The sequence below is a fragment of the Ochotona curzoniae genome, unplaced genomic scaffold, assembly GCF_017591425.1.
Source record: "Ochotona curzoniae isolate NIBS_2020 unplaced genomic scaffold, NIBS_Ocur_1.0 contig_883, whole genome shotgun sequence".
In the NCBI taxonomy this organism is placed as follows: domain Eukaryota; kingdom Metazoa; phylum Chordata; class Mammalia; order Lagomorpha; family Ochotonidae; genus Ochotona; species Ochotona curzoniae.
Window position 1 is genome coordinate 21395192 of NW_024466599.1, and position 23149 is coordinate 21418340.

The 23149-nt window shown below is 42.2% G+C and overlaps 1 protein-coding gene across 1 annotated transcript in view; it reads left to right on the forward strand.

Annotated features, from left to right (window-relative positions):
- The first annotated feature begins 533 nt into the window (after positions 1-533).
- The window catches only part of LCLAT1 (lysocardiolipin acyltransferase 1), a 141186-nt gene continuing 118570 nt past the window's right edge, over positions 534-23149 (forward strand). The window contains exons 1-2 of the mRNA XM_040993021.1: positions 534-647; positions 13350-13505. The gene's annotated coding sequence lies outside the window, so the exon portion shown is untranslated. The remainder of the gene's footprint in view (positions 648-13349; positions 13506-23149) is intronic.

The following is a 23149-nucleotide window of genomic DNA, read 5'->3' on the forward strand; positions in this document are numbered from 1 at the left end:
GTCACACCTCTCTTGCACCCCCTTGGATGAAGGCATCCAAGAGGTGAGCACACACAAAGCACGGATGAGGGGCTCCTTGCGTGGTGTGTGGCTTTATGAAGATTCCTATTTAAGGAGCAGGGAAAAGACAAAGGTCTTAGCAAGCGATGGAGATCTCTGAAAGGCAATGAGCTGGAAACGCGCGGCACGTGCGGGGGTGGGTTGGAGGAAACTCGCGCGCTGAGAACTGCTTAGATTTAGCCCCCAGAGCTCGCGCACGCACTCTAGGTCTGTTTTCCCAGCTGCAGTGTGAAGGGCGGGCTGCCTATTTCTTGCCACCTCACTCCACTGCTCTCCCCGGCCTCCTCTCCAGCGCGGCCCCTTTAAAGGAGCCCTTCACGCTCGGGGTCTCCCCGGGCTGCGCCACAGGGGCGGGGCGCAGGGGACCCGGGCTTCCCACGCAGCCGGGGACGCCGCTGCGTCACAGCGTCCGCAGCCAATCCGGTTCGCGCCTGCTGGGACGCATTACTAGGGCGACGGGCCGGACGCCTTCTGGCTTCGGGATGAATTAGCGGCGGGTTCTTCCCGGAGGAAGTGACCCCTTTGGAGTCCCCCAGCTCGCCCCCGCGCCCCCCTCGACGTCCCGCCGCATCCCCTATCAGTCACAGGTGGGAGGCTGGAACTGTCAGGTGGGGCTTACGGCGTGGGGAAAATGGCGCCGGCGGCCGGGGGATTCTCCAGGTTGGCGGAGGGGGTGGTTGCAACCCCGGCTCGTTTCCCCCGACCCGCTAACGGTCACTTGGCCTGGGACTTGGGGTCCTGGCGCAGGTGGCCAGGTCGCCTGCTCAGCGGAGGAGTGGGCCGCCGAGGGCCGCGCAAGCAGGGTCTGCGAGGGCCAGGGTCGTGGTCTCGGGCCGCGGAGGGCCGGCTGCCCCGGTCCAGGTTTACCTGAGGGGCGTTGGCATGGAGACCTCTTTTCCTACCTGGGCGAGTCGGGGAACCCTGCAGTCCCTCACACTGCCCGAACCCTGCCCCTGTTCCAGTCCCATGTGCAAAACCGTCCCAAGTGGCCGACACGTGCCAGGCGTGGATGCGAGGTGTTGCGGGCAGGAGCGGACGCAGCTTTGTGTGTGTGTGTGTGTCCTCCAGGTGCCAGCGTGGCTGGGGTTTGAGGTCCAACTCTTAGGCTGTGGCATAGCTTCGAAACGTGAGGCGCTTAGCTGTGGGTTTAGGAACTGCTTTCCTCCAGGTCCTCACCTGCCTCAGGTGGGTGCTTCCCCTGAAACATTCCACCTGCCCTTGAAATTCTGCTTACTGGGTCTTGATTGGAGCTCAAGAAGAATGCTGACAATAAAGCTAGTGAAGGTATTACCCGGACGAACTGTCTGCCCTTTCCCTTCAGTGCCAAAACTTGGGTAGAGAAACATCAGGTTATGAACTGTGAGGGCACTTCACGAAGTTCGTGGAACACGGAATCCAGGGTTTACCTATCTTGCAGAACGTTTAGCATTGTGTGTTTTTCGTAATACACATTTCTCATGAATTTTAAGAGTCCTTGGATGCCTGGATGGCACATTTCGTTTGTACTAGAGTGGACTTTCAAGTCCATTTCCATGAAGTTTTTGAAGTTCCCTTGTATAATTAGTTGAGTTTTTCTTTTTCTATACTGCCTTGATGAAAGTTTTTTTCCCCGCACCCCAAAACTTGTATTTCTGGAGAGTCAGTAAAAGCCAGTTCTTTGCTGTGTAAGACTTTCTTTTTAGCTCCTGCAGTCCTTGTACGTTGGTGTGAGAGCCAAGCATGCTGTTGGTGATTTTTAGTGGTGTGTCATTCCGTACCTGAGGAAGCCCCACAGCGCTTTCTGTTGTGGTGGTGAAGCCAGTGTCTGTGGAGTGCCCACCGTGCCACTCTCCTGCTTTTAAGCCTACTAAATGCTGTGGTTCCACCTGGTCTTTAGGCTGCTGTTGCCTGCATCTGGAGCCAATCTGAGGACAACCCAAAGCGGTCTGTTGCAGACTAGATCTGTGGAAGTTTGGTTGGTTTAACCTGGCTTTGAGCTTTTGTGTGGTTTGTAAGAGGCAGCAGTCTTGTCCAGACAACCTCACTGCCCTGTTGTGAGGGGCACATGGACAGGATATGGAAAGAGGTTTTAACAAGTTGAAGGTGCTGTGACAGTGGTTAGTGTTTATCACTGCAGATTGTGCAGTGCGCGGGTACCAATGGCTGACCTCTGTGTGATAACTCAGTCACCCGGCAGCACTGTCAGGTGCATGCTTTTCATCCTCCTGTTGTAGATGATGAAATTGATGCAGCATTGGTGTTTGTCCGAAGTCACACTGCTTGCATTGTAACTCTAGCCTGTGGTCGTTAGCATCCTGTGTGCCAACTTCCTGTACTGCACAGATGTGTTTGTGTTAGATTTTTTAAGGGAGTAGTTTGGTTTGTGATTTTGAAGTTGTACGCACAGTGACTGTGACTCACGTGTTGTGCCTGATTAGTGATTGGTGTGATGGCTGGAATCACCCTGAGTGGGGGGCTCACCCTCCTTTGGTGTTGGTTACTTACAGATGTGACAGTTGTGTGACTCACTTCTGCCAGGAAGCTTAAGTCTCGAATTAGGATTTTAGTTCTTATTAAATCCTTTAAAACGGCGGTCTACTTTTAAAAGAAAACTTGTTTTAGCTAGGTTCTTTGCTTTAGTGTGCTTGCACTGCTTTTTTTTTTTTTTTTCCCAGTCTTTAGAGAAACATAGCACAAGTTAGGTGGCTGGGACATTCACTGGACCTTTCTGGAATAACACTGCCAAGTCCTTGGGATATAAAAATTAATGTCTGATTTTGTCCTGGAGTAAGTCAAGGAGAAGCCCAAGTTCAGAAGTTTGTAGATGAGTGAATGAGACAAATAAATGATTACTACTATGGGATAAAGATTCAAATCCAGCTCTGGGCACAGAGGGCTGTGCTTCTGCTCAGGGGGCCTGGCGGGGAGCGGGGGAAGCGGTGGAAAGCCTGCGGGAGTCGGGTCACAGGTGTCCGGGAGCCAGGCCAGCCTGTGGGAGGAGCGGCTGGGAGAGAAGCCAGCCAAGCAGGGCCCACGCTGTGGGCTTCATCCTGAGAGTACTGGACGTTCAACAGGTGTCAGTGAGCTGAATAACGTGATCGACTCCTGTTCAGGAGAGGTGGCTTTGGTGACGGGGTAAAAGGCAAGAAGTGTAAGGAGGAGACCGGTTAAGGAGAGTTTTCGTATTCCACATCAGAGATGGCATAAGACCTGGATCAGATTTCTGGAGCAGAGCGGAGTTCAGATTTCCCAACACATTGTGAAAGCAGAGTGTGAGGGCAGTTGGGTGTGAAGAATGGCAGGGCTGGGGAGGGAAGCATGGGCCCAGTGGAGAAGAGGTTTGCTTGTTAACTGTATGGTTGGAAGTTGGGAAGATACTGTGAAATAACTTGGGCAGGCAGTTAATTTGTGACGTTTTAAATAAGGTGAGAAGAATTATCTAAGTTACGTTGGGGGAAAATGCCAGGATAATAGAGATTAGACGTTTTAATGCTAGATTTTTAATGTTTAGAAGTTATTGTAGTGCATAAAAATAGCCACTGATAAATTCTCTAGCTGTAAAACTGATCACTAGGATATGCATAACTTCTGCTTGCCCAGCACCTGCCACTGTAACATGAAAGAGTGTGAAATGACTGCAAGGTCAAGGTGCAAGTCTTGCACAAAAGTTGCAAGATTTTTGAATCAGAATGCGGTGGAGAATCAGTCAAGCCAAAAACAGAGATGAAAGAACTCATGTGTGGAGTAGCAGACATTTGTTATAAAGACTTGGAAAGCACTGACCATAAAAATCGTAGTTTTTTTTCGGACTTCATTAAAATTGAGAGCTTTTCTCCATATAGAGTTGCCATTATGATAATGAAATGCCAAGCACAGACTGGAAGAAGATATTTTCAATTCGTATGTCTGATCAAGAAACCAGAATGTGTGTATAAAATCAGTAAAAAAAAAAATAATTCAATTAGAAAATACATGAAGTCTTGAACAGGCGCTTTCTCATGGAGGATCTTAGATGGGTCAGTATGCTTCTCAGTAGTCAACAGGGAGATAGGAACTAAGATGATAGATACTACTGTTACTACTGTATCTTTTTTTAAAGATTTATGTATTTTATTATTGGAAAGTCAGATTTACAGAGAGAAGGAGATACAGAGAGAAAGACTTCCTATCTGCTGGTTCACTCCCCAAGTGGCCACAATGGCCGGAGATGAGCTGATCCAAAGCCAGGAGTCAGGAGCCTCTCCCACGTGGGTGCAGGGTCCCAAGGCTTTGAGCAGTCCTCTGCTGCTTTCCCAAGCCACAGGCAGGGAGCTGGATGGGAAGTGGAGCTGCCGGGATTAGAACCGGCACCGATAAGGGATTCCAGTGCATGCATGGCGAGGACTGTAGCCACTAGGCTACCGCACCATTTCCAGTTTCTATCTTTTTAACTGTGATGGCTTCATGCCTGTTTTAATCTAGTTTATACTGTTCTTAACATGGCTTTAGTATAAGGGGATGAGTATTTAAAGTATGCTTTGCATTACAGTGATGTCCAGAGTGTATTAACATCAGTGTTGAATATTAACTTCTGGAAACTGTTTAGGGTGAGTCTGTCAGTGATGTGGGAGTTTGAAATGGGATGTCTGACATTTTCCCCTTTTATGTGTTACCATGATTGGATTGTTACTCTTAATTTTTTTCCTTCTGGAATTCACTAAAAATGTGTAACAGGTTTATTGCTTATATGTTCAGCACACTGAAACTGGTATCTTGTGATGTGGTGTTCCAACTGGAGTTTGAGGATTCCTGGGATAAGGTCCTTATTAATGTGAATGACTGCAGATTTGAACTGAGGTGAATTTCAACATGGCTTTTCATTAATAATGACTGATTAAAGGTAGAATTGCCCTTTGATCTCTAAGGATGGGAGCAGTCATCTAGAGTAGTCCAGGTATTTGCAAACAGACCTTATTTGCCAGCTTTATTTGTGGTAGTCATAAAGCCAGTAAAATTCAGTTTCTCTCACTTACTAGGAAGAAATAAATTAGGAGTCAGAGTTAGTCAAGATAGATGGAGCCTTGCCTTTCTGGAGCTGGTGTGACAGACTTCTTGCTTTTGGGTGAGCTGATCTTAAGCAACCAGAGTTATGCTGAATGTATATGAACACAGCTACGTTCATTTCCCTTTTGATTTTTGGCGTCAAGAAAATTGAAGGGTTCTACTATTTTCAGTTGTGAACTCTAAGAGCTTATGTATTTTTGTCTTAGGCAGCTGTGCTTCAAACTTCTCAAGGACCTTTTCCATATGTATTTTCATTAGCTTTTTTACAACATTTCTGGAAGATGGATAGGTAGTGATGTTAGCTTCCAGGGCTCCCATAAGAAATCACCACAAGTGGGGCAGGAGTGTGCGAGGCCATAGCCTAGGTATAGTCCCACGGCGCGTCCCTGCGTCTGCAGGACTCTTCCCTAGCCTGGGTGTGTCTTTGGGCATTGTAATGAGCTGGAAGGCACCTGTCCGCTTGATTTGGGCTGTGCACGTGCCAGTCCTAATGTTGGATGTAGCTGGTTCTAATAGGACCCTCTTAAAAATGCAGTTTAGCGGGTTTTAGTAAAGACAGATATTATGGAATAGCAGGTTATTGTACAATTGACTAATAAATGGCTGTTTTGGAGTGGTGTTTGTTAGCTAAGGGAAGCTGACAGTTGACAGGGATCCATAACTGTCCAACATTTCAATAAGTTTTCTGGGATTTGTCACATAGCAGTATAAAGCGATTTCTTAGACTTTTTGTTTTGAGATAATTGTGGAATCACAAGAATTTATAAGGAATAATACACATTTTTCTCAATGATGACATCCTACAAAACTAGTAGGATGCCACAATCTGGATTAATCTTGATGTAACCAAGTTACAGAACAATTTTGTCGCTAGGATTCCTTTTTTTGGCCTTCAACTCCACATAACTGATTTCTACTCTACACAGTTTGTTGCCCACTTCTTGGGTAGCAGGCCCCAAGTCCTTGGATCATTTCCTTCTGAATGTTTGCATACAAGGTTTTATGTGGATACTCAGGCATGTGGCTTTTGGGCTGTGTGACAGTTGCAGAAAAGCCTGTATTTGTGAAATCTCTATCCATTGATCTACATATCTGTCCTCATGTTAGCACCATGCTGTCTCGATTACTATTGCTCTAATAAATTCTGAAAACAGGACGTATAAGTCTTACTTTGTTCTTTTCCAGCTTTGGTTTGTCTGTTGTGAGTTTCTTGAAAGTCCATATGGATTTTTAAATCAGTTTCTACAAAAAATGTGTCAGCTGGAGGGCTGATAGACAGTATTTTTTTTTAAATATAGTCATTGAGTTTTTCAACCTTCTCTGCAGTTAGTTTTAGGACATATTCACCACATCTAAAAAAACCCCAACATCCATTACCAGTGTCACTTAATTCTCTCCAGCTCATTCTTTTACCAGACTACCACTAATCCACTTTTCCCTGTAGATTTGTCTACTCTTACTCTCAACATTATGTATCAACAGTCAACCAATATGTGGTTTTTGTGACTGGATTCTTTCATGTAGCATCTTTTCAAGGTTTATTCAGTGTTGTCATAGTCAAGTAATACTCTGTTTGACAGAAATGCCAGATTTTATGTATTCATCAGTTGGTGAGCATGCAAGTTCCTTCTATTTCTTGGCTGTTAGCAATGCTATGAACATTCTTGTTTCTTTTTTAGATTTACTTATTTTTATTACAAAGTCAGATATATAGAGAGGAGGAGAGATGGAGAGGAAGATTTTCTGTCTGATGATTCACTCCCCAAGTGAGCACAACGGCCGGTGCTGTGCCAGTCTGGAGCCAGGAGCCAGGAACTTGCTCCAGATCTCCCACATGGGTGCAGGATCCCAGGGCTTTGGGCTATCCTCGACTGCTTTCCCAGGCCACAGGCAGGGAACTGGATGGGAAGTGGAGTTGCCGGGATTAGAACCGGCACCCATATGGGATTCCGGCACGTTTAAGGTGAGGACCTTAGCCGCTAGGCCACGCTGCCGGGTCCTGCTATGAACATTCTAATAGAAGTTTTATGTAGATGTTTCTGTTTGTTTTTCTGGAATGTCAGGAGTGGAATCGCTGGACCAGAGAGTAACCATGTTTAAGAATTTCAGGAATTGCCAGAGTTCTGTGACGTAGCTGTTTTACATTTCCACTAGCAGTGTGTACAGGTTTCCATTTCTCCTTACAAATCCTTGTTATTCCCTGTCTTTAAAAAATTCAGGTACTTGGGCATGGTGCTGTAGCGTAGCGGATGAAGTTAGCACCTGTGATGCCAGCATTCTGTGTGAGTGCTGGTTAGTTTTCTGGCTGGTCACTTCCTATCCGGCTCTACTTCCATCCAGCGCTCTGCTAATAGCTTGGGAAAAACAGTAGAATGTGGTCTTTGTGTTTGGTCCCTACAGTTCACGTAGGAGACTTGGAGGAAGCTCCTGACTCCTGACCTCGGCCTGGCCCTCTGAGGAGTGAACCAGTAGATCGTTCTTTCTGTCTCTTACCCTCTCTGAAACTCTTTCAAATGAATGAAGAAACATTTTTAGCTATTTATTTGCTTATTTCTCTCTCTCTTTCTCTCTCTCTCTCTCTCACACACACACACACACACACACACACACAACGTGACATGGGTGGGAAGACCTCCCATCCAGTGGTTCACAGTCCAAATGTCTGGGGGCTGAGAACCCAGTTCAGGTCTCCTCCTTGAGTGGCAGGGACCCAGTGACTGAGCCATCACCTGTCTTTGGCTTCCCAGGCTATGTCAGCTGGAAGCTGGAACTGGGAGTAAAGCCGGGACTCAAACATAGACACCCTGGCCTGACTTTGTGTCCTAACAGGAGACTTGGCCACTGCTCTGAATGCCCACTCCTGTTATCTTTTTAGTTATATTGGAAAAATTCTGCCTTCCTACTAAGTGAGAAGTATTTTTTATAATGATTTTGATTTTCCCTGGCAAATGCTGATTCTTTCTTGTACTTGTTGGGCATTTGTATGTTTTCTTTATTTTAGAAAGATGCTTATTCATCTCCCTTTCCTGATTTTAAATTGGGTTATCTTTTGATTATTGGGTTATAGGAATTACCTATACACAATATTCTAAGTAAAGGTTCTTCATGATAGATACAACTTAGAAAACTTTTCTCCCATTCGGTTGGTTCTTTTGAGATAGTTTATTTTTACATGTTTGTCTTGTGTCTGCAGCCTTGCTGGGCTCAGTGGTTCTGTGAGGTTCAGAGGCTCAACCTGAGCACTCTGAGCACTCTGTAAACCTCAGCTCATCTGCAAACAGGACCGTTTTTATTTGCTCTCTTCTTTGGTTTCCTTTTCTTGTTTGCTTACATTGGCTAGGATTTGAAATCCCAGGTTGAATGCAAGTGTGGACATCCTTGCTTTCTCCTTAGTAAAAGGGAGAAAGTGTTCTGCATTTGGCCTTTTTTTGGCGTGTAATATGTTTGCTGTGTGTTGTTTTTGTAGATGCTCGTTATCTTGTTGAAGAAGTTCCATTTTCTCTCTTTTTTTTTCTGATAGGCTCACGGAATAAGCCATTTTCACAAACCATTTTTCTCTCTTTACATATTCCTGGGATTGTTTTTCTTTAGACTGTAAATAATGTGGATTATATTGACAGATTCTCAAATATTAGACCAGAGTTGCCTTCCTGAATTAAATTCAATTAGTAAAATATATTGTTGAATTCATTTTTCTGGCACTTTAAGAATTGTGTGTTTATATTCTGACATTAGCCTACAACTTTCTTTTATTATACTGTCATTTTCTTTAAAGATTTATTTATTTGAAAAGCAGAGAAAGAGGCACAGAGAGATCTTCTGTCTGCTGGTTCACTTCCCAAGTGGGTGCAACAATCAGAGCTGGGCTGATCTGTAGTCAGGAGCCAGGAGCTTCTTCTGGTTCTCCCATACATGGGTGCAGGTCTTAAGGGCCTGGGCTGCCATCCTCTGCCTTCCCAGGCACATTATCAGGCAGCTGGGGCGGAAATGAAGCAACTGGGAATTGAACTGGCACCCGAATGAGATGTGGGTATGGCAAGCAGAGGCTTAACATACATGCCTTGGTGGTGGCCTCCTGTACTATCATATTGTGTGGTGGTTTTTTTTTTTTTTTTTGCTTGAAGGTAATGTGAGCTTCATGAATTGGGAAGTGCTCACTTCTGTTTACTGAGATTGTGTGGAATTGGTGTTAATTCTCTGTAAACATTTGGTAACATTGCCAATGAAATAGCCCAGATCAGGAGATATCTTTACTGGAAGGTTTTCAATTGTGAGTTTTCTTAAAATATCCCTACCAAACTAGTCTGACATGTGTTTTAATTATACTTTGAAGGAAAGTGACCATGGACATGCAAAGCCAAGCTCCCACGTTGCTGGCCTCGGGTGGCAATTTCTAGTCCTCTCTAGGCTTCACTGGCACTGGCCTACCCCTTTAGTGTTACCTGCTAGCTTTTGCTGACTCTACAGGGAGTTCCTCCTGCTCCCACTCCATGGAAGCAAGAAGAGGTGTCTCATGGCCAGGTGGGACAGAAGCCTTTGCTTTCCCTGTGGTCTGCAGACATTGCTAATGGGGAGAGCCGGGGCGGGATAGGCACTCTCAGATACCCCCTGCGGGAGGAGGAAGGGTTTGGGACTGCTGGAAGCAGCTGGGGGTCCTCTGGCTCCTCACACGCCTGCGCTCCGGGGGAGGGCTGGGCCACAGTTTCTTCTGTAGTTTTTGGCTGTTGTGTAGGTGAAGGGCTCTCTGTCCCCTTGTGCTGCTGTTATCAGTTCTTTGTCTTGAGAGAACTTTTGTCAGCAATATCGTCTGCTTGATCTTGTTGGAAGTGCAAGTTGGGTTGGGCTACATTTTTGTGAAAATGTTGTGCCGGATTTTTGAAATTCCCAGATAATCATCAAGTCTGAAGTCAGTGCTAAGGCATAAAGGTGGTTTATTCAGGTTAGCTTAGGTATCCCAGCCACCTGCCCCAGCCCAGCATGGCTGGGCAGGGGAGGGGCAGCCGCAGCCAAGGCTGCTAGGATCTGCAGGGAGGACAAAAAGAAGCACGAGCCAGAAAAAAGTGAGAGCCCAAGCCCCCCAGTTCTTATACATTTTAGGCTATTAATTATACAGTCATGATTTAGCAGGCTTCTATTGGTGGGTTTAAAACAAGCAACTTTCAAAAAGTACAAATTGATGAGCTATTGGGCTGTGAATCTTATCAAATACCAGGTACCTCCTTCCTGAGGAGTGGTCTGCCTACGTGACCTGCCAGGTGTCACGTAGACTGCCTGGAGTTCACACAGCCCCCAGCCAAGCCATTAAGGCAGAATCACAAAAGGCAGAAAATGCCTAGGTTCTTCAAAAGAAATCATAGGCTAGAAATTCAGATGCCTAAGTTGACCCGTAAGACACTAGATAAGTTAACCTTTGGGTCCCTTACTTGCAAGTAACTTTGTAACTATTACTTAATATCTCCATAGAGGACTTAAATCATTTAGTAGAACCACTCGCTCTTTAGTTTTAGCTCTCTTAAGAGGTCTGACAATCCAGTGAATTAACTTATGTTTTTTTTTAAATGAAGTCATAATCTAAATATCTAAATTCAGTTCTCTTTTGTGGCAGAGAAAATTTATCTTAATGATTACTTAATTTTGGGATCAGCACGATGGCTCAACTGGCTTATCTTTTGCCTGCAAGCATAGGGATCCCATATGGGCACTGGTTCCTGGCTGCTCCCCTCCTCATCCAGCTCCCTGTTTGTGGCCTGAGAAAGCAGTGGAGGATAATCCAAAGCCTTAGGGCCCTGCATCGGTGTGCAAGACCTGTAAGAAGCTCCTGGCTTCTGAGCAGCGCAGCTTTGGCCGTTGCAGCCATTTGGAGAATGAACCAGCATAAGGAAGATCTTTCTTTCTCATCATCTTCTGTAAATCTAGCTCTCCAATTAGAAAAAAAAAATTTTTTTAAAGCGTAAGAAAAAAAAAAGAATCACTAGATTTGAGGCAAAAAAAAAAAGGTTAATTTTATGGAGAAAGATAGCTCAATTTTTTCCCCTGTTGTTGTTAGAGATCTTAGAGCTGTGGATTCCTATCTGAGAGCAGAAGAAGAAAAAGCATGCACACAGTGGTGAGAATATCTGCAAGGGAAAATTGTGATGTTCTGAAATTTACTGAACGGATCTGGGGGCCTTCGGTAAAAAGTGGTGTTGCGGGAGCCCTTCTGAGCATCTGTGGGGTCTGCAGCAGCCAGTGCTCTGTTCTCCGTAAGGGTGTACATGATTGATGGCAAGGCAGAGTGATTGTGTGCTGAGACATGCAGAGGATTCTTTTGGATGGAGTGCAGCAGATTTCTCTTATTCAGTGGAAGAAGCTAGTTTTCTGTCTGTTCAGCAAATTCATTTCAGTACTCTGCAGTGCCTAATGTGTGTCTGCTCTGGAACATTTTATTTGTTCCCTAATTAATCAATTAATTAAAGTCAGAAACATATTTTGTGTTTGCATGGGAGATAGTTACCTTCTCATTTGTTGGTTGGTATTTCCGCTTCAGCAGCCTGAGCTCCATGGTGGTGGCCTGGCTGGGCTGACGTCCAGCTGTAGCAGTTACTACCACTGTGATTTGGGAACAAGTCTGTTTACTCATTGTAAATAGTGAATGAAGTGCTATTTTTTAATTCCTCATAGTCATCCTGAGGAGTGAAAGAAATGATTCAAGTAACACTTCTCACAGCACCTCATTCTAACAAATCTATTTTGTTGTGTAATTATTATTAGAATATTGTGGGCAATTATTTTCCCTTGCTGAGACTTAATTTCTTAATCTGTAAGAATAATAAGAAAATGAGGTAATTTTTTTCAATTAAATCCTAAGTTTAACTGGCAGTGTTTGGAAAGAATGGAATGAAGTAATTGATAGTAGTTACTCTTGGAGGGAAAGATGTTTTAGTATGCCATAGCCTTGCTGCTCTGAGAAAGGAAATGGAGTTTTTGTTTTGGGAAGCCTTTTGTTAGCACTGCAGCCTGGTAACTCAGCCAGGAAAAGGCGCTCTGCCTGCCTGGCTTTGTGCTGGGAAGAGGCATGGGGCAGCTAGGGAGGGAGGGGGCACTTACCTCTACTGCGAGCACATTTGGAGAGCAGATCTGTGCACGTTGTTTGGCAGGCAGGAACCAGAAAGGGCTGGGTTTTGCTTAATTTATAAAGGATTCTTCTTCTTCTTTTTTTTTTTTTTTATTAATTGCATTGCATTATGTGACACAGTGTTATAGGCACTGGGATTCCCCCCACCCCTCCCTGAACCCTCTCCCCATGGTGGATTTCTCCACCGTGTTGCATTACCACAGTTCAAATTCATTTGAGGTTCTTTCATTGGAAGTATTTACCAAGCATAAAGTCCAGCATCTTATTATCCTAGTGAGTTCAACGATTTCTTGGTGAGACCATCTCTGGTCTGAAGGTAAAGCCAGCAAAGTATCATCCCAATCAATTAAAAGCCCCAACATAACATCAACAACAATTTACAACATTATAGCATTAATTGACATGGTATTGATTAACCAATATGTTAATAGGAAAATGCAGGTTCTTAGCTACATCCTGTGACTTCTTCATAGACATTTCAATTTTGGTTTATATTCAACCAGGTTCTATACACCTCAAAATGGCTATAGATTACTATTCAGCTGTCTCGTGTCTATTTTCATTTTAGTATTTAGCTGTTTATAGTGTTGAAGCATGATATAAAGGATTCTTTTTGAATTTCAGGGGCAGTTTTTGGGTGAGCATAGTAGAGTGAATGAGGAAGGGGAGGAACTGTGTTTAAACTGACCTGTCTTTCTGAACCTTAATGCAGACAGGTGTTTTACTAGGGATTTTTGTGGGGGTAGGCAGTGAGTCATATTTTGACGAATTGGTTTAGATAGAAGAGGCTGAGTTAGACGATCCTCAGAGGCTGAGGGAATTTATGTTTCCCAGAAATCAGCAGTAGAGGCAAGGACAGACCTTGACCTAGTGTGGGTTGTGTCCTTGGAAAGCGTGTGTGGTGGTTCAAGTCAATGTCACAACCTCCCTCCCTCCTGGGAGCCTGCAGAGGTGCACACAGTAGGCTGTCCCCTCAGGCTGACATGCCTGGCCTAAGCACAGTGACAGGCACAGTTCCCTGGTTTCCTGGGTTACTTGGGCATTAATTTAGTCAGTGCTTAAATAAGGTTCATTACATGTGATGAAGTATCTGATGAGCCTTGTACAGTGTCCCAAAGTCGGCTTTCTCTTCTTCTCTTTCTCCTATCCCCAGGCTGGACGACGGAGTTGGTACTCCTTCCTGGGAAGGTGGCAACAAAGGATGAGGTGATATGAGTATTACAGGGAAAAATAAGTTGTGATGCTTCTGAATCAGGTGGCTTCTAGCTACTGAATGAACTTTCTGAAAGCGGGATAATAAACGACTTGGGTAAGTCTGTATCATGGTTCCTGGGTGTGAGGTCCTCATGTATCTGGACACAAAGCCTTTTTAGTCAATCATAGTTGCTCCCAGTAATGTAGTATTGTTGACATGTTCTGTGCTTGTTCTGTAACCCTTAGTTGAAAATTATGCATTTGTTTCTGTTAGAAGTTTTGAGGACACTTCGAAAAGTTCATGGAAAATGGAGTTAAAGGACTAGTTTATTTCAATGCAAAGTATTTTGGAATTCATGCATTTAATAAAAGTCATGGGAAATGTGTGCAATGAAAAATGCTGCATGAATTTTATTTATTTATTTTTTTGGCATCCAAGCATGTTATCTTTTAGTTCTATTTTTCATGATATTTTTGAAGTACCCTTAACTTAATACTTTTTATTTTCTAAAATGTTTTTATTTTATCCAACATTCCTGCTTGCCATTTGATCTAATAATTCTTTCAGAAACCTTGTTATAAATTAGGTACCATTTTGTTCAGAGTCCAGCATACTAAGTGGATTGTTATAGAGCTCAGCTCTCACACCTGCTGCCACATGTAGTAATTTGCTTCCATTTGACTGGCGGGGCACAGAGTGGCACTAGTGGATACCCACCCTTTGAGGCAGCAAGGACGTTTTAGGGAAACTTGATCATTAATTCTAACGATGTTCCCATAAAACTCTAGGCACTTAATCTCCATCTGTCCCCTGCTTATCTGAAATCCTTTCCTATTGCCATTAACTTTAGTTAGGGTAAAACTAAATTAATTCTCATTACACATTCAGTTTCTTACCAGTATGTTTATTTCTGCTTAATTGTTCAGGCTTGAGTCTTCATGGGCTGCTTTGATACCTTCCCTTACCTTTTAAAAGAATTACTTGCATTTTTCTCAAACTTTTGATTTCTCGTTTTAATGTTTCCATTGTTTCAGTAGTATGAATTGGGTTCTAAACTAGTAACTTCCATTTATTGTGTCTTTGACACAATAAGTAAATAATAACAGAAGATTTTTCGAATTCCCTGATAGTAGTGCATTTTGTCATTTATGATAAGCTCTTTTTGACAACTGCTGAGGTTTTGCTCATGAGGTGACTGATGGGTCTTTAGATACCTTCAGGGGAGGAACTGTGCACGTGAGAAGGATCGAGGTCAAAGGGAATGAGAACTCCTGGCCCTCTTCCTGGGTCTCTGGGAGAAGGGAGAGACTGGACATTGTGTCCAGAGATGCCCAGGGATTTGCTGCGGTCCGCCTCACTGGTGAAGCTCCTTAGGCAGAGCCTGCAGCAGTGGTGGTGAACTTGAGGATGTGCCAGCCCCTGGCACCTGGACTTTCTGAGTGACAGTAGGAGGCTGTGTGTCTCCTGCCCTCTCCCCCAGGCCATGGCCGGGTGGCTCTTCTGTTTGCTTGTTCCTGGGTCATCTCCTTTGTGATAATACTTTAACTGTGTAAGTTTAGTGCTTCCACTGAATTTTGTGACTTGCAGAGATTAGTGGCTCTGCAGAGAGATTTGGTGAGTTTCTGAATTTGTATTCAAGTCAGACAGTTGAGGGTAGGTGGGTTGTCCTGAAGTTAAAAGCAATTTGGCTGGGACCTAGCTCTTTAAAACTTGTAGGTTCTGATGCTGATTTCAGGTTGTGAGGATTACAATTGAATTGAATTGAAGCACACGTCATTGCTTGGTGTCAGAACTGGTTTTGTGTGTGTGTGTGAGGCCTGTCTTTGTGTCATATGTTGTGGTATGTGTGCTGTGTGTTATTTCATGTATTATTACTGTGGGATGAGATGTGTTTTTATTATCCCTTATTTACAGATAAGGGAAGTGAATCCTTACTTTTCCAGGGTTACACAGCTAGGAATTATTGGGGAACTCGATGCTTTCTGACCTTTCAAACCCTGTAGGCTGAACTAATAATGTTCCCTGCTCTCAATGTTACTACATTCCCTAATCTGGCAGCCCTACACCTAGGACTGATGTTCTACATTAACCTTTCTCACATAATTTTTGAGCCTAGTGATTTTCAGTTGCTCTCCATATTGCAGTATAAAACTCCTGCTTCTTAGGCAGTCATTCAAGTCTCAGCAGAATTCAACAGGCCCAGGATAGTGATACTGCACAGCAGAGAACGGATCCCTATTTCTTAGCAGCACCACTCAATCTGTATCTCCAAAGAATTTCATTAAGAGATGCAGCACACCTCTTCTGGCTCCTTGTAAAGTACAGTTGTAGCTGGAATGTAAGGAGTATCAGAACTGTAAACATACCTATGCCACCTAGGTGAGCAGTTCAGGTGATTGCATGTTTCTATAGTTCAGAAGGCAAACAGCTTCATGTAGCAGATTAAGATTGAGCTTGACGTTGAAATGGTGGTGATACTTTTGAGAATTTGCTGAGGTGAAGCCCCTTCATCAGGGGAACCCTGAGTGAAAAGGAAAGGAGGGGATTCCTGGGCAAGTGTTGAAAGGGAGCCTTTCCTGACTTCAGGGCCTGTTCCTTTCCTTAAACCTTGGAAAGCTGTGGCTATTCGTTACTAAGCAAACTTGTGCAAAGTCTTTGTTTGTGAAGCTAAAGTTGTTTGGAATGAATCTAAAGCTAGTACAAGGACCACCATGGATGCCAAGATTAAATGAACATATTGTTGAATAGCAATTTAACTTAAAAATAAGGTGCAAATATTATCGAGAATTCTCTTTTCATGTATGTTACCTGTGCTGATCCCAGAAAATTAAACTGTAAAATTTAAAGATGTTCTTAGTGATAGGAACACTGGAATAAATATTGAAAGTAACCCACCTAGAGAAGTAGCATTCTTTAGTATTGGGTAAGTTTTAGTTCAGTTTTATAAATTCGCTGTGTTGGCACTCACGTCATGATTGTAGACCCCCATCTGCTCTTGGGTTTTGGATCTCCAGGACTCGCAAAAGCACATTAATAATTGGTCTTCTGGGCATCATTTTTTTTTTTTTTTAAGATTTGCTTATTTCTAATTGAAATAGAGTTATAGTTGGAGAAGTAGAGACACAGAGAGCTCTCCCATCCACTGGTTCACTCCTCAAATGGCTGCAGTGGCTGGAGTTGGGTCAATATGAAGCCAGGAGCAAGGCATTTCATCAATATATTGGGTAAAAATGTATACACAATTAAAAACTGAACAGCTATGGCAAATTATCTTCTAAAGGGCTGTCTATTTCTATTCTGTTATGGTATGTTGACCAGAACTCATTGCCCTGTACATACAGGTATTATCACAGATGACTATAAAAAAGTAATAGTTGGAAACATGGTCACATTGCCTTAATACAAATTCTTTGTGCATTACTTTTAAGTGACCTTTTTTCATACGTGATTGTTTTGGTTCTTTGTCTGTTTTTCCTATTGTTATGTTTTGTTTCTGTTTCTTTAAAGCTCTTATATTTAGCATGTAATTCTTTAATTCATCTGGAATTTATTGTTTTTATGGAATAAAAACCTCTTGGCTCTGGAGTAGATTCAAGGGCTAGTGGGTCTTAAGATTGTGTGTCTGGAAAAATTCAGAGGATAAAAATAAGTTGGTGTCTTTGGAAAGTACTTTGTCTCAAATTTTTTAAAACAATTAATTATTATCGAACTTCGTAAAGTATGTTGGGGTAGTAGGTAGATCCTGCCCACAAAAATATCTCACTACCAGTTTAGAAGAGAACGAAAAAATTTAGTTTTTACTATGTGTATATATCAAATAAAACATGTAGATAATTCTAAAGAAGCTATAAACATTTGAGCAGATTTGTATTCATTTCACACAGTAAACAAAACTTTTCCTCTAATGTTGAGAGACAAGTGGATGTTGTGCAGTGATGGATTGCTGAGTTCTTTTCAGCAGTATGTGTTCACAGTGCCTAGGGTCGGAAGGCCTGCGGGCTAGGACGATGGGATTCCTCACCAAGTTAATTTTGACTAATGTGGATTTAGGAAGACACTCAGTGATAGGCTTAGCAGTGCTCTCCGCCCCCCCCCCCTTCCTCCCCAAGAAATCCAAGTCTAGTCTGATTTGCTGAGAAAGATTCAGGATCTTGTGGTAGGATGTTTATTTTGGGTCGTGTGATAGCACAATCAAAGGTACCTTAGAAAGGGAAGAAGTGGGAGATTACACACTGGCAGTGGAGTTGAAGGCTATGCGAGCAGGATGCAGGAATTCAGTGTTGGGGCAGCAAGCCAAGGAATTCCAGCAGCCACACAAGGCAGTGGTCAGAGCTGGATTCCCAGTGGGGCCTTTGGAGGGAGTACAGATGGCAGGGATGGGGCGGTATGTTTATCTCATACCCGAAATGTTTCCTTTAATCATATTTACCATTGAATTAATTATTACTGATAATACTTCATTCTTGGCAACTCTGCTAATGACAGTTATTTGATTCGCATTGATAAATAGCAGGTTAAACACTTTCGCAAATTACTTAAAAAATAAACAAGAGAAGTGGTATTTGAAATTGGAAACTATTTTGACTTTTTAAAATATGGAATGTGAATGATTTAGAATCATTTATATTCTTTAGAAATATACTTTGTTTTAAAAATTTTTTTAAGGATTTATTTTATTTTATTGGAAAGTTGGATTTACAGAGAGAAGGAGAGACAGAAAGATCTTCCATCTGCTGATTCACTCCCTGAGTGATCGCAATGGCTAGAGCTGAGCCTATCTGAAGCCTGGGATAGCCTTTTCTCGATCTCTCACATGGGTACAGGGTCCCAGGCTTTGGGCTGTCCTCCACTGCTTTCCCAGGCCACAAGCAGGGAGCTGGCTGGGAGGTGGGGCAGCCAGGACATGAACTGGCTCCTGGCTTCGGATCAGCACAGCTCCGGCTGCTGTGGCCGCTTGAAGGGTGAATCAATGGACAGAAGATCTTCCTCTCTGTCTCTCCTCCTCTCTATATATCTGACTTTGTAATAAAAATAAGTAAATCTTTTAAAAGAGTCTTTTTTTTTTTTGCATTGAGATAGGAAGTGATTGCTTTTCACACTCATTTCAGAATTTTTTTTTTCTCAAAATACTTTCAGGAGAAAAACTCAAGAATTCTGTATAATGATTTTGTCCCAGTGAATCTTTTGTTCCTATACTTTAAGTCTTGTGATAGAATCTCTTTCTTTCATTTTTTTTTTAGGATTCCTTTTATGTATGTATGTATTGGAAAGCTAGATACACAAAGAGAAGGAGATACAGAGGGAAAGACCATCCATCCGCTGGTTCACTCCCCAAATGGCTGTGATGGCCGGGGCTTAGCTGATCTGAAGGCAGGAGCCGGGAGTTTCCTCCAGGTCTCCCACAGGGGAGCAGAGTCCGAAGGCTTTGGGCCATTCTCAGCTGTTTTCCCAGGCCACAGGCAGGGAACTGGATGAGAAGTGGAGCTACTGGGACATGAACTGGAATCCATATGAGATCTGGAGGATGCAAGGTGAGGATTTAGCTGCTAGGGCACTGCTCTTTGATGAGATCTCTTGTGGCATGTTTAGCTAACACACACACAGACCTTCACAGCACAGAGATGAGGAAGAGAAAAGATTGGCCATGGACCAATGGGTTTCTTGAAACTCTCATTGCATTAATTAAATAGTAATTACACCTTTCTCTCTATTCTGTCTGGAATTTAAAAGTAATGAAATGATTTCTTATAATGATACCTGCTGTTTGTATACAGTATATCTATGGCTTCACTGGTTAAAAGGGAGCACAGATTTTTGTCTTGGGAAGATATTTTGGAAAACTAGAGTTTTCCTGAAGTATTTCTGGCTCATTATGCAGTGAGATAAAAATCAGTCAGTCATACTTATACATGAGGGTCTGCCTAAACCCAGAGGAATATGTACAGTGAAAAAAATTAAATATATTTCAAAAAACTTTTTGGACCAAAGTAAATATCTTTGAGCTTCATTTTTCTAGACATTTTTTTGGTTCCCTGTAAATAGTGACACAGCCCTGAGCAAGGAAGACACCAAATGTATTATTTGTGTATTTTTTTAAAGTTCTGTTTTATTTATTTGAAAGAATTAGAGAGATCGAGATCTTCCATCTTCTGATTCATTCCCCAGATGACCAGGGCTATGCTCTTCCTTATCCAGGATGCTGGAGCTGCTTCTGTGTCTCCCATGTGGGTATGAGAACCACACTCTTGGGCCATCATCCACTGCTTTCTTAGGCCATGAGCAGAGAACTGAATTGAGGTGAAGCAGGCAGGACTTGAACCAGTGCTCATATGTGGATGCAGTTCTACAGGCAATGATCTTTCCCTCTATGCCATCCTGTGATTTTCTTCATTAAAAAAAAATTTTGTGTGCATGTCAGATAAAGAGCTGAGACTAGAACAGGTGGCCATATAGGATGCCAGCACCACAGGCAAAGGATTAGTCTGGTATGCTGCCACACTGACTAGTCATTTAATTCTGTGTAACACACAGCTTCTAAGTATCGGTAACATATATCTAGATTTTGGCACAAAGGTACTGCAAACAGCAAATGAAAATCAGAATAGAAAGGTCCATTTTCTAATTTTATAAATTAGCCATTGGCTTTTGAAATTGTCTCCCCTTCCCCCACTCACGCACAAAATAAGGTACATTATGTCACTAAAGAGGAAATCAACTGAAAAGCCTTTTCTGAATTTCATAAATTGTGAGTCATAATTATGGAGAAATATAAAAAGAGGGAGAGAGAAACATGTTGACAATAGAGACAACAAGGGTATTTCCAGAGGAAACAAATTCCATTCTCTCTGTGGGAGACCTGGATTGAATTCCATGCCTACTCAACCCCTGCCATTGCTGAACTTTGATTAGTGAACCAGTGGGTTGAAGATCTCTCCTCCTCCCACTTCCATCCCTTCTCCTGCTCCCTTGGTCTTTCAAATAAATAAGTTAATGAAAACTTTATGGAAAAATGTGTATTACTAGGAGAATTTGTATGTTAGCTGCTTATGGCCTCCAGAGTTATAAAATAGTTTCTGTAGAATGGAATCTGGTGAAGAGGGGCGTGCTGTAAATGGGGCCATGTTTTCTTTGGCATGTTGCTGTGCCTTGGACTGAATCTAGACCATCTTGAAGTGTGATGGGCCCTTCATTTGTCCTGTGACCTTGTTAATGAATGAAGTTTTAGAAGTAATTTGGCTTTAGTTTAATAATTGGTTATATGCAGAGCTAGGATTGGATTTTGCTTTTCTAGTCTTACTGAGAATTTTCTGTTTGGCATTATATCTTGTTTTGGGGGTAGCTGGTGGTGACTTGCAGTCTGGCTTCAAGGAGCAATATTATTTGGCTTTTGTGTTTTTCTTTTATAAACATGTAATTATTAAAATTGCATGGAATTCCTGGGAGGCTATACGGTGGGTTTGGAAAGGATCCAGGCTTTAGGGAAGTCTGGATTATACACCAGAACATAGAAGTCTAGTGTTAGGATTTTATGACCTAACCTGGTAGAATCTTCATTTTGTGTTTCAATGCATATCTAAACAGAGTAAGTTTTAAATTATCGTGCATGTTTATGCAACTGGATGCAGTATTTCTCTATTAGCCACATAAATGTTGAATGATTCTTTCCTTTTAACTGTTTTTTCTTATGCAATTTCTGCTAATATTTTCTGCTAGTATTTACATGTCCTGTAATGACTGCAGCCCTTTAGAAATATTTTTGAGAGATGAAAAAATCCATATACACAGTCTTTAAAATTAACACTCTATGAATTAGAACTATTCCTAAATACTCTGTTGAGGTGGCATGCAGAGGAAAGGTTTTGAGTTCTTTTATGTCTTATAGCCTGATTAAATGAAACTTTCAAGGGACTGATAATTCTTAAGCTTTAATGTTCTAGATTTCATGTAAATGATTAGTTCTCAACCATTTAAATGCTGAGCACTGATTGAGTGAGTAGCAGTCAAGGGGTTGTATAGTGTCAGTTATGAACATGACTTTAAGAAACTTATGCATCAGAATGGAGAAAATAATATAGCTGTAGCTGACCTTTGTTGAACACTTGCTAAGTTCCTGGAGCTGCCGAAAAATAATTTATTTTGGATACCAGTGCAAATGTTCAGCGGCTAAATCCTTGCCTTGAATGCACCAGGATCCCGTATGGTTGCTGGCTCACGTCCTGACTGCTCCACTTCCCATCAGCTCCCTGCTTGTTGCCTGGGAAAGCAGTAGAGGATGGAATCCTGCACCCACATGGGACACTTCGAAGAAGCTCCTGGCTTCGAATGGGCTCATCTCTGGCCATTGTGGCTACTTGGGATGTCAACCAATGGGCATAAAGTCTTTCTCTTTGTATCTTCTTCTCTCTGAACATTTGCCTTTCCTATAAAAATAAATAAATCATTACAAAAATAGCTTGAAGTAGGTTCCATTTCTAGTTTTATGTTATTAGTGTGGGTCTTAAGACCCAGAGAGGCTCAATAATTTGCTCAGAGTCACCCGTGGTGAAATCTTTTGTAAATAGTAGTTGAGTAAAGTAATTTGTAGCTGCTTATAGGTTGATAGCTCTCTGGTAAAAGAGTACTTGGTTGGTATTGAATTACCGTGAATTACCTTTTGTACATTATTGCTGCAGTATTACACTTAAAAGTGTGTGTGGTTTGGTATCTAATAATTTGTGCCTAAATTTTGTAGTTTGTTTGGATTTGGGGTACTTTTTGGAAGACTTAGTGACAGGATGATACAATCCTTTTTTCATACTTTGTTTAAAACACTTTATTCTGTGAGCTAGGGAGAATCTGCTGCTTGTTCCTGTACCTAGGAATTTGCTGATGGTGTTTGTAAATTCACATTTCTGACGGCCTTCAGTTGTTTACCATTCTTTTCATTGGATTTAAAGGCCAGGATAGCACTTGCCCTTTCAACTTTCACGATTGAGACTAAATGAAATTTGATCTCTCCAATTCTAGGCAAGTGGGGATTAATTAATGGAATTACCATTAAATTAGAGCTGGCTGTTTGATAGCTTAGATTTAACACCATTTATGAAATATTCAGGTTAGTGTTTGATGTGTGTACAGAATACAGGCTACATCTTTGGTCTAAGTTGAAAAGATAAGGTGAGCCTTGATAAACAAGGGGATGTTATATTGTATATAAGGTAGATTTTTCTGTTTTCTGGAAACTTGTGTGGTATGTATTTATGAAATTAATTCTTTGCTGTGTATAGTTCATAACTTGTATATAGATCAGTGGTGATTTTGGTAGCCTAACAAACTTTAGTTTCTGTCTCTTAGTTTGAGACTTGATACTATCAATGTGTCACCTTATTTTTTTAATTTATGGTACTGGTGAGAAGGAATGTGAGAAAGACACAAAATAGGAAGCTTTCCTAATGGAAGGAAAGATACTCAGAAGTGCCTGGGTTTGGATTTTAAAAAGTCTTGCAAGGATTGACCAAGGCTCCAGAAGAATGTACCATTGAAAGTAGGAGCTTAGAAAGATCTTATCTGACCCTGTATAGCTTTTGCTGAAAACAGAATAACTTCTTTAAGTTTTTTGGAACTTTATTAATTTTTTTCTCTTTCCTCTTTCCCCAGTTTTTCTAATAGTGAAAAATCTCAGTGTGTTATTTAAGGAATAGAGATGAAGGACTATGTTGTGGTCTGAATTTTGTGGCCTAGCATTTGGAAACATCAAATGAAGTGCTGGTGTGGGATAA